Here is a 15,680-nt window from a genome sequence, read left to right as displayed (position 1 = left end):
ACGTCGCGACGAATCTCTCTCTCGTTTATTTTTTGCTCGACGCACGATTTCCAGCTTATCCCTTGGCTACACTTTCAAACTTTCGAATTCTCAAATATCTGAATTTTTCAAGTTTAGAATTTTCTTACGTAAGACTCGCTATTAATACGCTTAAATATCTCGTCTCAATCTTATACTAAACGTGCTCCTAGAGCTTCGAAAGTATTTTTACTTGGAAATAAAAATTCGAGTGCCATAAGACTTCAAACGACTTCAAAACTTAATCACATCTAAATTCAGAATTACAAAACTTACATGATATATAACATAAAGAAAGTATAAAATTCGTATTTAAAAAAAGATATAAAAGTTTATATAATGGAATATAATAAAATACACGAAATCTCTTAAACATAAACTTCAATAATGAACTCTGGTGACAGGTGTATCATTACGGTAGAGGGAAGGATATGGTATCAGGTGAGTCATCTCGAAACGATCCTCGATAGCTGTCACGTGCGCGAATAGGGTAAAAGCGGTACAACCTGGTAGAATGTATTGTTGAGTAAATCTTTGCGTAGTGCACAAAATAGAGGGGTAGATAAAAGCGAGTACATGGTACGGGAGGAAAAAGTCAGAGGGAGAGAAGGGAATTCGACTCGAGTGGTTAGTACATTCAGCGAGTTGCAGAGTGCTCGGTTATGCCACTTATACCTTGATCTGTGTACCCATACAAGTACATGCACGCGTGTAAACGGTGTATGGTTGTTTGACAATGATCGTTTGCATGTTCCAAGTAAGCTAGTTCAAATATTCGCGACTTTTAATAGTGAACGAAAGTCGCCTTCTACGGTGGTATTTATCTACGGTAGTTAAGATCCAAATTTGAACAATTTTGTTGCAGTGCCTCAAGCCACTGAAAAACTATTTTTTCTTTTCCAAGGAAACCCTTGCGACACCTCGAAAATTCGTTTGACAAAATTCAACATATTCAACCGATGCATCTAAAATCCAATGCTGAATCTGGCAGAGTAGAAGCAAGTTTCTCTCACTATTAGAAGATAATCGCGTAATTTTTATTGTTTCGTTCCATCCTATTAGAGAAAATTCCTATTAGGCGAAAATTACAATTAATAGAGCCAAGATAGCGATCAAACACGATCAGTGTTTATTCTACACACAAAAGGAGCCTGATGATATCTGATAAAGATTTGTTTTAAACGAGCTTCCGCTAGTTAAGATTTGTTTCAAATTAGTTTCTGTCCACTTGAACAGAAATCTACGTTGCCTCGCCTACTGCCTTTTCGGTGGTTCTATGTAACTTTCCGCAATTTCCTGCACAATAGACGGTACAATGCGTCGTAGAGTAAAAGTAGGTCAGGCAAAACCTATTATGTATGTAATTAGTAGTTACCGTGGTGGATACATGAAAATTTCCCTGGTTTAATAGCAACAATTGTTCATTAGAATGACATATTAAAGTGTATATTACGCTTTATTCCAGCTGATGCGAGTTGTTTCTATTAATACTCGTGAATAAAAAATACTCAAAGCTATACAGTAATTTATTATGGAACACGAGTGGCCATTCGTCTAATAGCGTTATTACTCCTTTGGTGTAACATGAGAACGTTAATTACAATTTATTAAGAATTTAAGTGTTACTTTATTAAACGTTTATTTTTGATCAAAAGTAAAATATTGTAGGATTTTCGTCTCTTTATTATTGAACAGATTCTTGAGAAAATGCACAGAAGATAAAATTGCGAATCAAATAAATTGCGAAGAATGTTTTAGTTTCACAGTTTCCTAATATTAGTTATGTTTGTGTATTGATAATCTTAATTCTTAAAGACATTTATATTTCTTACATTTATATTTGTAAAATGTAGATTTCTATAAATTCTATAAATCTGTTTACCATAAGATATTTATCATAAATTAATATGATTTTCTTTCCCAGAAAGTTTTTCAACTTTCATATTACTTCAGCAAACGTTTGTAATGGTAAAACAAGTTACCAAGCATTAAGAATGATTCTTTGGGAAATATCGGCGCCTTTATTGCTGCCAGGAATCGCCGCAGCACGTAAAACAAACACAAGCCACGTGATTTTACATTTTCAATTAGAACCACGTCGAATCGATAACGCAAGAATTTATAATTGCAATAACTCGGAACTGGCAACAATTTTCTCTCTTTCCTGTAGGTATGCTTTTGAACCGTCTCTTTGATCGCCAACAACCGTAACGAAATTGCTTTATATTATTAATTCTAATTTGCTTCTAATTACCGATAATTAATTCAAATTACAACCGTAGCAATTACTGATAAATATCTGATAATATAGTTTGATTCGTCATATTCTTAATCCCGCGAATAAAAGCCGCGCACTTTATAAAGGCTACAAACCCGATTGAAGCGCACTCAACTTCGATACATCATTCGAACCTAACATCTACGATACAAATTCTCTTAATAATGGACCAACGTAATTAACTACGTATCTGCAACAATTTCACACAGAGCCCAGCGAACAGAAAGTAATGGAGATTTCTGTCGGATACCGACTGATTGACGTAGTTTGTTGAAAACGAAAGAAAGTTCTCTCCACAAGGAAAAGTTAATTTGAATATAAAATTTCTTCGACCTTCCGAGAAGATAATTGGATGAGATATCATACTATGCTGCGATTTACATATCTTGCAATACTACGTGGCGGGGTTAAGCGCCATTTAATTATCGATTCAAACGTAGTTAAGAAAGAAAAAAGATACTTTATCCATACATATACTATTTCGTCTTACGGCCATTACTCCAGAAAACTTCTCGATAGCATTTCGCTTATGGGAAACTGGTGTATCGATCCTAGAATTCGGAAAGATGAGTCACACGACGTGAATTAAGAAACAAATGGCCCTTTATTCTATGAAGCTATCAGCCTCGCGAACTATCTTAATTCCTCGTCTTCCAATTAAGGTTTCTTCGAAGACGACCCGCTGCTCAGACGAACCTCGCCGAATTATATGGGCCATTGCTAATCTTTATGGCGGGGAAGAGAGTTTCTGTATCTAAGGGACCGTGAGCCGTGGTATGTGTCTTTATTAGTCCGTCTCGGCAATTCATTTGATCCCGGAGACGCCAATGTCCGGTCGGCTAAATAATCGTCCCGACTAATCATTTAACGCTAGTTTATTGTCTTTGAAATTCGCAATCTACACGTATAATGTTTTATTATACAATAGATATTTATAATATTTGCTAGCTTTATGCCAAATAAAGTTAATAAGTTTTCCATTACATTTTTTCTTGCCATTAATTATCAACCATATGGTAGAACTAGTTAATTATTGATAAAATGCATTGAAATGAATTAAGTGGAAATCAACAACTAGTGATATCAGGCAAGCCATGACACGGATTTGCTGGTTCACGACGAGAATAAACGAGGCCAGTTCTATAGAGGAAAGAATGCAGACTAGTACAAGTAAGCTCGGTGCAGAGCTCGAGGCAATAATTAGCTTCTTCATGCACGTTAAGTATAAATCAAGACAATCAACCGAGCATCGATTCGAAGCCCGCCGGTTGCTCGCGTGCCTCCGGAATTAGCTTCGGCAACTACCTTTCCGTGCGGTGAAATCACCGCGTCGCACCGTGCCGCCAAGCATTCTCCTACATAAAACCCGAGTGCGTGCACGCGCGCACGAAGATCGACGCGTATAATTGTACTCATAAATATGGCCAGTGGTATGGTACGAGCACACTTAGGTATCGAGAGCTTTTAAGTACTCTGCACACCATCGTACTTGCCTCGCCGCGTGTCTGCTGGTTTAATCTCGTATGAGGCGATTTCGGTTTACTTACACTTGACAGGTCTGATCTTTCAATACATTTCAATGGAATGGAAAAGAATAGCTCTATTGTATCTTCATATCCCGCGAGCAATTCTAAGTAATAAATTCCCAAAATTTATAATTTTTGTTTGCGCGTACATTTTTATATTATGGAAATTCCTATACAATATATAATACCAATTGATCCAACCGTGCAATAAATTGTTTCCAAAGTTCGTAATTTTCTATTATACTCATATTCTATCTATTAATTATCATGGATGATAATGATATTTGTATCAGAGATTCGTGTCTAGAGGGAAATTTGAATACTTTAGCGCGGTTTCGCGTGGCATGGAAGCACGAATAGGTACACACGCATCTATCGTACATAGACCGCATATTTATGCTGGTTCGTGCCTGCTTCACGACAACAAAGTGTATTCGCCTGGCCATGTAGCGTACATAGCGAGGGGAGAATGCCGGTCTTTGATAATTTAAATATACGCCGTACCAGAGTTGTCGCGAACTGCGACGTGCCTGGCTAATTGTATAAATTATTGCCGTCACTTCGTTATCCGATAAGTAGTAAGAATAGCTCAAGAATTTCGTAAGATCGACCCCTTTCTTGTCTTTTGTACTAACTACTCTCTAGAACCAAGTTCTCTTTCGTTTGTAACTACATTGAATGACATAGAAATTACTTTCATTAAGTATAGGATATTTCGTACAAACTTAAAGTTTTATTGTACAAAACGACATTTGTTGATATGCACCGATCTAATAATATAAGGAAAACAAAGACTATGTAATTGTCTTCCTTATACGCGCCTTTCTTTTTCATTACCTTTAGTGGTTTTTGCATGACGCGGCTCAATACGCGAGCTTGGATGAAATTTCGAAATTCGGCTCGCTGTTTCAAACAAGCCGACGATCCTATCAACGAAATTTACGAGGCGCGCTGTCGATCTCGCCGAACTGTATCTTTCCCCCGAGGAACAAAAGGCTCGTCCGTATTCTACGGACAGTAAATTAGGTAACGGGGAAAGAGTTTCTGGGATGACTGATGTATTAACGAGTGATGGTATTGTTCGATTCTTGGGAAGCTTTCAGCAACATCGGGAGTTCGAATTAATTAACGATGATTTATTGGGGAAATACAGCGAGATAAAGAAGGTTATGAATATACCGATATTGAAATAAAGTGAGCTGTTCTTGAGAGATTAGATAATTAGAATCATATAGAAAAATAAATGGAATTATTATTTCTCGATACATTCGTTGATTATGGTGTGTATGTTGTGCCGTTTCAATTATTTGTGTTGAAAAAGATAAAGCGAGGAAAAAGAGAATGTGAAGAAGATCCTTCGAATCTATTTAATATGCCATGCATGGCGTTAGTTAATTCCCGCAGCACGCAGGGAAACGAGCTTCAATCTAGCCTGTAAAGTGCGTCATGAAGCGTGACTGATCAAACGAAGCAGCGATGTATCGCGCGCGAGCAATTAATTTCCTCCATTTATTATCTACCCTTGTCCCCTCATCCACGCCATTCCATAAAAAAGGACAGAACAAATTCAAACGACTACTACCATGCCATCGATTGTAGAAAAAAGGAGAAGGAAAATCAGCCGATGGTTGGATCGTCGAACAACGTTCACGCAGAGATGGGAAACGTGCGAGCGGAACGTCGATCGTAAAGGGTGGCTCGCGCGTTCCACGGGGTTGCTCGTGTCGACTAACCTGTGTGCAGGGTGGTGCGTGACGTCACTGATGACTTATGGCGGTCATAAATCAACCCATTGAATTTCACAGTGTCGATATTTCGTTGCCACTCCCTCTACTCGATTCTCTCTATGCCGATCAGCCCCAGGGAGCAAGTTTCAACAGGATAGGGGAAAAAACCTACTCGATTCACGTAAAACCCCCGTAGTACACGTTTCCTAGTCGCGTTTACTGGCATCGAGCAAGGATACGGATAATTGCTCGGATAAAACTCCAAAGAGATTCGTAACTCGGCCGGTTTTACGACGCGTGCGTGTTGATTAAATTTCTCCATATTCTCAAGTTCTAGGCTCTTTGAGAATTATTGTAATGATTTATAGAAGTATAATTGCGAGTAGAGAATTTCCATATTTTTCAATCCCTCGCTTCGAAACTTTTTTAATAGCTCCTTAAATTAATTATTGCATTAGACACGTATCAAATGTTTTTTTATACAATAAATCATTAATTGCATATAGTTTCTTCAAAATATCGTACATTTGATCAAACTAATCAAAGTACAGTTAGCAACATTCAGTTCTGGAAATCGACACTAAAGATAGAATTCAGACTAAACTTCGTTAAAAAACGCAAGCTACTTTTGCCTTTTTAGACAATGGATTCCAGGTAACAACGTTTCATCAAGACGGTGTAATTTTTCTCGCTTGGAAAAGCGTTCGAAAGAAACCGAGACGAGGATGGAAATTTTACGCGAGTTGCTGGATTGAAGGGTGTAGTGAAAAGTTTTGGGACTTTCTAGGATATCTTTAGACATGGCGCGAAGCAAGCTACTCAACAGGAGCAGTGGGCTATCGGGTTTGCGGTGTAACCGGACCTGGAAGCTACACGAGCCAGGTTCTTACCTTCTCTCTTTTCGTCTAGCTCTCGTTTTCTCTCTGACCCTGCCTCCTCTTATTTCGCAAGATTTCCCCAGATGCTCATTGCCCTCTTCCCTAACGCCAACTCGTTCCTAACTTCCGAGAGGCGAGTTTATCCTGCTTTTTTCACCCGACTCCTTCTTTTCCCCCTTCTCCTACCCTTCGTTTTCTCACTTGCGATACTTCCGGCCACGGAAGTATCTATTCTCCATCTCCGTGGAAAAGGCGATTGCTAAGAAATCTGGCTTTGTGAATCGTACCTGAAACGGTGAGATGCCGATACATTTCAGCGTTGGATGTCTTTTGCTTGATGTACAGCAGTCAGATTTGGGAAAATTGATTTTGTTGTGGTTTCAAAATTTTTGCGTATCAATCATTCGTTTTAACGAGCAAACGAACTTTGGGTGTTTTAAGCGATAACTTTAGCATACACCTAAAGATAGAAGTCGTGTCTGTTAATAACGATTCTTCTACGTTTCACAAACTTAAAAGGTTTGATTTGTATTTTTCAATGCCTAGAGAACAATATAAATAAATATGAATTAATCGTACTGGAGGATTTCTACTAATTAAAAGAATTTGATAACAGAAATCGCATAGTTGTAAAATACGACAGTACGTCATCTCGAGATTCTTGAAATTCACAACGCTATTGAAATTTAGATTGCACGGATTTCATACAACACAAGAATTCCGTCAGTTTCGAAGTAAGACAAGTTCTAAGATTTAATAGACCAAAAGACATTGGCACGCGGGGATTAGAAATTTTAAAATTCCACCAATCTGAGAACCGCAATGATAGTTGGAATTTCGAGAATGTTAGACGTCGAGTAGACGAAAATCTATGGAGATCCCAACGGATGTCGAAGGTTTCGGTGATTTGCCGAGTTATTGGAGTCTTGTTGGTTCCAAGAGGTTCTAGCGGTCGACAGAGAGGGTTATAACCCCTTAACCCTGTCAGGGTTTTAGTGGTTCCAGAGGTTCTACGGATCTTGTTGGTTCTCCTACTTGGACGGGTCATGGGGTTCTAGAATTGCGTCGGTCACAATTCTGTAATTGTAAGTTCGAAAGTAAGTACCACGGCTAATAGATACAAATTTTCATTTTCATGTTTTTAAAGTTGTTATCTATCGAATTAATTTGGAACGTTGAATACAACATCTGAAAGTCTTTATCTAAACCCGAACCTAAAATGTCTTTGTGTTCTCCCAATATAAAAGATAATATTTGCGATAAATTTTCCTAACATTTAATAGATACGATAGAATTGTAACGGTATTGAAAATATTGAAATTTCCGTTTCAAATAAATTTGCGTATTTTTATCAGCAATAAATTCGACCAATTAGAGGTGCGTATATAAAATTTTAATCGGTGGTGCCCAAACGAGTACCAAACATATAAAATTTCACGTTGCCGGCAATTACAACGGAATGAAAGTTTCTCTGGTTACAACAGGAACAATGACGCGGCGCACGTGCCGATTACCCGTGTTTAAAGCATTATTTACGCGTGGCCATTGCGCCTCATTATCCCGCCGTTGAAATTAGTACCCGTCACGGGGACCAATGCGCCATAAGTAATTTTATAGTGTCATTAGTGAGATTTCCTATGGCCCCGATTACAACCAATTTTCTGTCATTTGTAATTCGAAGTATTACATTAACGAACTCGAACGGTTGGTTGTATCAAGCGAATCGTTGCCCATCGATAAAACATCTTTTCATCGTCACCTATTTTCCTTTTTCGCTATTGTTCGTAAGTATTCGAGCACTATAGCTACTGTGATTACAAGTAATAAAATCATTGTAGTTTTGATTTTTGTACTCTGTAATTAAAGTAATATAAGTTGAAATAAATAGTTAAATTGAAGTACATCTCATCGAACACGAGTAAGAATCTATAGATGCTTTTGAGGATTAGTGTATCCACGTGTCTGTAACTGGATGTCGGATTTGCATCGTCGAATTGATTCATCGGTACGATTATATAGGAAAATTAGAAGACGTTAGCGTCGGCAAGCAGAGGAAACAGCCGACGAATCGCTGTTTCTGTAGAATTTGCGTCACCCTTCTCTTTCATATTAAGCGACTAACTAGGACGCACAGTCGAACGACTTATCGAGGGATTAGCCCTGCACGTGTGTATCCTCGTCATGTATCCTCCTTGATGCGTTCTCGATGTACCCTAGCTCGACACTCCTAGAAACTTTGCTAATTCTATCAGGATGTTACCTTCGCGTTAGTGGATGAATGCGAGCTGTAAATTGGTCGGCCGTTAATCTGTTACAGTGATGCGTTTCCACATCCGAGTTCGTGTCCCTTACGTATATTACGTTTATTAATTGCTTTCGGCAAGTAAAGAAGAAATGAAATTTATTATTCCATATGAAAATACCAAATTGTAATTTTTATGAATTAGATTTGCATTGAAATATTCTAGTTTCAATTGTAGATACCTCCACAATTTCCATTACAATTAGTTATTAAATAAACGACCTTTTATAAGTGCACTTACATTTTAATAAAAAGAACAGTCTTATTTACGAAGAAAATATAATATTATTCGCAGTTAAAAATCACTTCGTCGTTTGCGATAGGATAAAAGTAAGAAAATGATAAAATACAAGAAGATCTAAGGTTTTCAAAATCACCAATCAATCTCCCAACATTTCTTAATAAAACCAACGAATCTTGCCAAATTGACGGCGGATCTGGTAACCAGTGCAATTAACACCATCGGAAGTGTCATTAGTCTGGGATAATTCGCGCGGTATACAACGTTTCCTGAGCATCCTCTCCGATCCGGCGGGTGGCCTAAATGCAGCTTGCGTGCTGGAATTTTCACACGCTCGAGAAGCCAGAAACAAAGAGAGAGAGAGAGAGAGAGGAGTCTCCAGGATTTCGGTGGCTTCGAACAAAGAGGTGGGGGCACAAAAGGGAAGCAAGAAGGGGCTGACAATGTCTCGCGAGCCTCGTGCGCATTGTGCCGTCTCTTCTGCCCCTTCCTCATCCTCTTTCCCACCCGACACACTTCTGCAGACAGTGCTGAGAAGAGATCTTGGAGAGATCCTGAAGGGATTCCGGCAGTAGAGAGTATGGATGCCAAGGACTCTCTACCAGAACACACACTCTCTCTCTCTCTCTCTCTATGTCCCTGTGCTGTCTCTTTCTTCGTCGTAATCGCGCGGTCTTCGCCTTTATCTTTGACTATCTCGCGCGATCCCCACTCTTCTTCGTCTCTCGGCTGCTGTTCCCTCTTTTTCTCTCATTTAACTTAAGATTGGATTGCAGATTACACATCGTACCGTCTCTCCCTTTTACCGGTCTCTTCTTAACTTCGGTTCACTGCTTCAGCCACCCCTATTCTTTCTCCCCCTCTCCAAGGTTTTAGACATCCTTTCCACGGCCAGAAGACTCCATAGGCGTTGCCCTTTATTTTTTTTAATCTTGTTTTATATTGCTGTACAAGGATCTACGAAGGAGCGAAGTAGCACCGGAAATGAGAATCTACCGAACGCGGAAGAATTGGTTCGAGAATCTTCGGTTACTCGGAGTTCCATTTGTTGTGTCAAAAAATTTGTCAGTAGCTACATGTTTATTATATATAGTTGCTATTAGTTGCATTATTTTGGAATTAAAGTAGCCGAGATTCAGTCAACTCCAACGATAGTGAGTATAGAAATAAGCGTGAAACTATTTGAACACATTGACGTATGAATGTATGACATTCCTGCCTCGAATTGCACATATACTCGTATACCAAGAGCTTTTTAAGTCATCTAACTTGTAAAAATTATAAAAAGTAAATACTAATATATAATTCTATTTTTTCATAATATTTCACGTTCGAATGGTCACGATTAATTAAATCAAACTTTTTCCATCAGTGAAAACTGATGCGAATTTTCGCTCCATTTTCGACGTCAAACTTGTCGCGAACTAAGTTGACGGTTTTTAGTAAATATTTTACAGCCGAGGCCAGTGATTTTGACGAATGACTTTAATTCCGATTCGATGTTGCTGGTTTTCCAACGAAATGCGAAATTTTCGTTCCATTTCGCGCGAAACGTATCCTGGCCACTTTGTTCTACTCGTTGTGCCTGTTCCACGGCGAACCGCCATTTTTCTACATTCTACACGGTTATTCCTCCGACGGTAGGGTTTGTTGTTTTCTCAAGCTGTTTCAGAAACGGTTGTGGTTACGATAATGATCCTAGTTGCGCGCTGTTTGCTTTTCCTTTTAAAGCGTTTCTCTCCTTCGCAGTAACTATAATTTCACTAAAACTGCAATTCATCCGTGACACGTTATCGCGAAATTTCCTTGCTTGGAAGATACAAATATTATTTCGTACCTCGCCGACAAATCGATCACCTTAGAACTAATTATTACGAAATAATATTACGAAATAATGTATCCGTATCTTCAATTTGGAGTTCAATTAATACATAATACTTTACAAATAAGACACAGTATAATTGCAAACATATATCCTTGAACAAATAGGATTGTTAGATAAAGCTGATGTCAATTATTTTTTACGTAAATTATAAATATCGACCGGTTATTTTAATAACGTAAATAATTGTTCATTTGCAATTCTCATTATAGAGTGATACCCTATAAATACTTTTCACGTCTTAGCTATCTAAAATTTTAACATTTTCCACCTTATTTCGCAACAGAAATGCGTCGCTTAAAAGATAGCCGACAAAGACGCGCGTCTTAATTTACATCATCATTCTATTCTCCACGTAATTCCTCAAAATTACAATGCGCCTGTATCCCTTTAATCGCATGGTGTCTTAACGTGGGTAGTAATCACGTTCCCCTTTGGCGTAAAATTTAATAAAAGCCCGAACTTTCGAGCTGACTGTTACTGTCACGTCACCGACGAGCGCTCATCTCGCGGCCGCGCGTTAATACGCCTTGTCCCCGAATATTACAATTCAATTAATACGTGGCACGGGTGTGTGTATGCGTTGGGAACAATATCGTCTCTCCCCCAGTCGCTGTATTTTTCGTGCCGATGCACATGTCAAGAGCGGTCGCGTTATATTGCCTTTAATTGTGCGCCGTATTTGCCGATATGATTGCGGGGGTAAACAGGGTGAAATCGGGACGTCGAAAGGAAGAGGAGCCTTTTCGCAGCTGGCATGGACCACGCGAGGTCCTGGTCACGTGCCTTACTCAAACACAGTCAACCCCCAAATACGGTTCTGCTCAGCTTACTGCTTTTCATTTACCCAGCCTTTCTCACCCCTTACTCTTCCTGTTCACCTTCCTTGTTTCCACCCTTCTTTCTTCTCGTGTCGCGTGCACCCCAAATCGACAGATGTCACGGAAGGGCATGCACGCCTGGACGGACCTGTCAACGCGTCCTGATGTCCACGTTAATCGTAATTAGAATCCTAATCTCGGCACACGACGTTGGTGGCCTCTACACAGAAGCTTAAGGTTATTTATCGAGCCGAATAGATAGGTAACAGACATATAAGAACGTCTTGTTAGTCGTGGTGACTGGTCAGTACGACGCTGAACATTAACTATTAGCTCCTAATAAAGCTTAAAGCTTGCTAAGATTCCGAAAGAAATAATTTTATTCATAAATGAAAATTGAAAATGAAAATTTAAAGACTCCAAACTCTGCTCTCTTATTTTAGCAGTGGTTCTGATCCTTAATTCTAATTTTAAAATAATCGAAATTAAAGAAATTATCACTTAGAAAATATCAGTAGCCAGCGAAATTTTATCTTCGAGCGTATTGATTTTTGAGTAAACTTGAAAATTTCACGGCTGAGTGAAACGAAAAACAAGATTACTTATAAAATAATAAATATTTATATATCTTTGCTTTCATTACAACTGACTACTTGTTTATTCAGTGCGATACAATTTCGTTCATGAAAAGACTGAAATTATAATTTCACCAAATTTACCAAATAGTTTTCGTGTAAAAGTTTCGGTGAACCATGGAAATATGTACCTATTAATATATTTCGGTGAGATCGGTATGGGCCACTAGGAAACGCATTATACAAATTGATGATTCGTTTGATGCGTGGACGTGATAACGACAATAATTACACAAATATCGCATCATGATAGTATACAATGATACCGATGGGATATTTAATTATTGTACGTATCGTTTAAATGAAAGAGGATAATATCCATAAATTGCTCATCCGCAAACATCAGGTAGGGGCCATGAAGGTGAGTGGATCATTATACAATCATTAATTCGCACGCACGTACATACTCAGTAATTATTTCACGTGACTTTTGTTAGTGGAAATATTTGCGTGAAACATTTCGGTGAGCAGGATATTAATGCAAGATAAACAACGGGGAAAATAGAGCCTGTGAAGTCAGAATTGATTGGCATATCATAGTCATATACAATATTTAACGATTCCTTTCAACTTCAATTATATACGAATAACAACAGCAAAATGTATAAGAAGTTCTTCGTTGCTTCAAGAATTGTTATTTCACGGTAATACCGAAATATGAAAATGGATTTGTAATAGTATTATTTTATCTTTTAGAATTTCCATCGTTTGCACGAAAAATTATAATAATTCAGAATCTTCTATAAATAGTGGCTCGGTATTCCATTAGTCTGGAAAGAATTAAACAATATATAAAAGTTTACGTAAGCACAGCGCAGGAATGAATTCCTTCCAACGCTAGTAATAACAATGTTATGATATAAAACATACCTACACTTCTAAACTACAGTCTCCTGCTGGATTATCAAAGAGAAATTTAATTTGATATCACAACCATACAAGTACGAAGATACGACTGGTAGTAAACTAATGCAAATAAAATTGAATCACCGCAGAATTAATCCATGTCCCACGGTATAAAAGCCAGCACTTGAAGTGATCCCGCACTTTCTGTCGGTAGCGGATGAATTAAGGTAGGACAGGAGCCGGAAATTTCCTCTGACGAACCGAACTGACGAGGGGTGGTTCCGCGGAGCAAAGTAAAAATTTGCATATGTAGCCGTGTTTGAAACGCGAGCCAGATCTAATTCGCCATTCAGCCTACGGCGGAGGTTCGCATGTCAATGACGCGACATGCTGCGAACGAGGATACAGAAAAGGGCGAAAGCAAGATGGAAGAAGAGTAAGGAAAAGGATTCTCTCTTTCTTTGGTTAGTCTTTCATTCAATCGTAATCCAACCACTACAAATATAAATACTACATGCATATCGTTCAAAAGTATCGACAGACTATTTTCATTGAAGAATTACGAATAAATTGTGTACTTTGATGACTTTGATAAAATTATTACGGTGGGATTAAAGTGATCCCTAAAAGATAATATACAGTAATAAACAATCGTTCATAGTCGACAAACCTTGTGCAATTATATTTAAACTTGACTATCTCTTTATCTTCAAATTGAAATTGTCCGAACACTTATAAATAATAGTATATAACTCGTCACCATCTGTAAACTACATTCTCTTTGTGCTGCTGCCAGGGTTTTACGTGGTATAATCGTAAAACAAATTCTTCTTTTTTTTTCAGACCGTCCCGACGAAATGTATAATTACAAGGAGGAAAATAGAGTATGGTAAACTGTGACCTAGTAAATTCTGGCACGACGCGACGCAGCGTCTCAAAGCGTATATTCTCGTCTCAACAAGCGACGCGAGAATGTATCACAAGTTGTTGATAAGTGAATGACCGCCGGAAAGGAGAGGAAGACGATCATTTGCCGAGACACGACCATAATTGTTTTAATGCAGTCTCAAATTGTTATCAGAGACTCTCCTTTGTTCCTTGAGGAATGAAAATGATTCTTGGAAAGTGATTTACTTGGAGGTTTGTAATTAATTCTAACATATGAAACAATTCATACTTTGGATATTTCCATTTAGTTTGAACTATGTATTATATTTCAGAATTAATTGTGAAAATATATCATTTTGAAGTTTGAATCGTGGCTTAATTGATTGGCGATATTCAATCAGTAAATTTATATACAGAAGTTTGTCTATATAGTCATTTTCTAAATTACATAAATTGCTTTGGTTCAGATAAATAGAATTCTAAATATTATATACATTGTATGAATTTACACGTATTACACATTGTATGCATATTATATATTATTTACATTGTTATTCAGATAAATGGAATTCTACTCTAAACAGGATCAAAGAACACATTAGTTGAAACAACGAAAAGTCTTTAGAGAGATCCGCTATAACAACACACTATGGCACACTGTGCTTAAGTTCGGCATTCAGTATGAATCCTTATACCCAGCAAGATGGCTGCAATTAAGCGAAATCAAATAAAACAAAATACACGTGCACGCGTGTACACGCGACCACGTATAGATTGTCGTATGTAAATAAATATGAATATATATTCGGCGCATCGTGTAACCGCTTTACACCCGGCTTAACAGTCGATGGTTATAAGTCGCGGGTAAATATTGTGCCGGTAAACAGCACCGGATCCGAAAGGCCTCAGGGTTCGGTAGCAACGAGCCAAAAGGGGTTGCACGGTGGTTTGCACGTGCCACTATTTACGTAGCGAAATACGAAAAGTGAGGGGAAAGCCAGATTATGTATATTTCCAAAAGCTTCTCGAGCGCCTTATTTTTTTCCTCCTCGACTCCATTTACAACCATCGTTCATAAGTATTAAGACACTTATAAAAAAATAAAATAAAATCTGGCAATTAATTTTTTAATTATAATCCATATTAAGACGATTTTTCTAGATTGTTATGAAATAGTTCCAGCTTTAATACAATTAATACAAGTAGCGATTCTTTAAAAGTAGATATAAAATCAACAAGGGAAAAATAATTGAAGACCATTCAAAATTTAATTTTATGAAAAATATGAGGGGAAGTAATATTTTTAACCCCTCGGTAATTTCTTGTTTATCTGGAACAAATAAAGTGGGCAAATTTCAGAGGAAATCTTAAAAGACATAAGAACTTTCCTGTGAGGTAATAAGCGTTAATTTTGTAGCAGGTAGTGGAGTATTCCGGTACACAGCAATTCATAGGCTAACGATCCGAATCACACGTTTAGCAACGGTGTCGGAAGTTACTTTACGTTCACCACCTTCGTCGCTGCACGCAACTGTTAATGGAGGATAAAGGAACGCAGATTCTGTTTTATGTGATTGCTGTCTAGAGAGATACGTTGAGCTTGCTCTAGATAGGTGTTGTCTTCGTAATTTATTTTAA

Source organism: Bombus vancouverensis, chromosome 4 (genome assembly GCF_051014615.1).
Source record: "Bombus vancouverensis nearcticus chromosome 4, iyBomVanc1_principal, whole genome shotgun sequence".
Lineage (NCBI taxonomy): Eukaryota > Metazoa > Arthropoda > Insecta > Hymenoptera > Apidae > Bombus > Bombus vancouverensis.
Note: the sequence above shows the minus strand (reverse complement) of the source record.